Here is an 818-nt window from a genome sequence, read left to right as displayed (position 1 = left end):
TGCTTAGATTTAATTTGGATACCTTCCTTCTTTAAGGAGCCAGACATGTTATACAAACAGTTAAGGGTCCTGTTTGAAAAGCAGTTGGTGGAGAGGATTCCTCCACCTAGAGTGCTGAGTAGGAGGGTCTATCAATGTCAACTCTAATTGCTCTCAGTGTTCTCCACAATTAATGGACTTGAAGCCAACGAGTCCATAACATATCTCATCATTATAGATCTCTCACTGTGGGGTTTATTGGTGCACCTGCCCGTGTCTGACCAAGGGCCATTTAGATTTGTTTTGTGTCTCTCTGCAGCTTTTATAAAGTAGAACTGCCTCCCACCCTGAACATGGGTTCACCTCTCATTGAGATTAAGAATAGATTCATTGCAAAAATCCTTAAACAAATGTGATGAGTATTTCAACTGAAGTTATTTGTAACAAACTATAGAAATGATCCCTGAAAGTATAGTCTTCAACTGAAGTTATTTGTGTCATTGGTTAATAAAACTATAAAGACTTCAAGTGTATAACTCAAAAAAACCCCTGCACAGTGCGTTGTTTGCCAGTCACCAAAGTGAAGTCTCTTTCCATCCTTCCTCTGTCCTCTTCCACCTCCCCACCTCCATTTCCTCCTAGTTATCACCATATTATTGTTGTGTCTGTACGTGTCATATATATACATATGTATATACATATATGTACATAGATATAGTCTGCCCAGAAGGTATCCAGCCATGTAACATGAAAAATAGACACATTTATTGAAGAAAATACAAGATACAGGAAACATTGTACATAGGACAACGATGCCTCAGTCCCCTTCAAAGGAGGCA

The 818-nt window shown here is 38.9% G+C and overlaps 1 pseudogene; it reads right to left on the bottom strand.

The window, feature by feature from the left end:
- Positions 1 to 385: 385 nt before the first annotated feature.
- Positions 386 to 458, bottom strand: LOC118982187 (uncharacterized; annotated as a pseudogene).
- Between the last annotated feature and the right edge of the window lie 360 nt (positions 459 to 818).

This window comes from Sturnira hondurensis, unplaced genomic scaffold (assembly GCF_014824575.4).
Source record: "Sturnira hondurensis isolate 20B ecotype Veracruz unplaced genomic scaffold, ASM1482457v3 Scaffold0025168, whole genome shotgun sequence".
Classification (NCBI taxonomy): domain Eukaryota; kingdom Metazoa; phylum Chordata; class Mammalia; order Chiroptera; family Phyllostomidae; genus Sturnira; species Sturnira hondurensis.
This window is presented reverse-complemented; position numbering and strand designations above follow the sequence as displayed.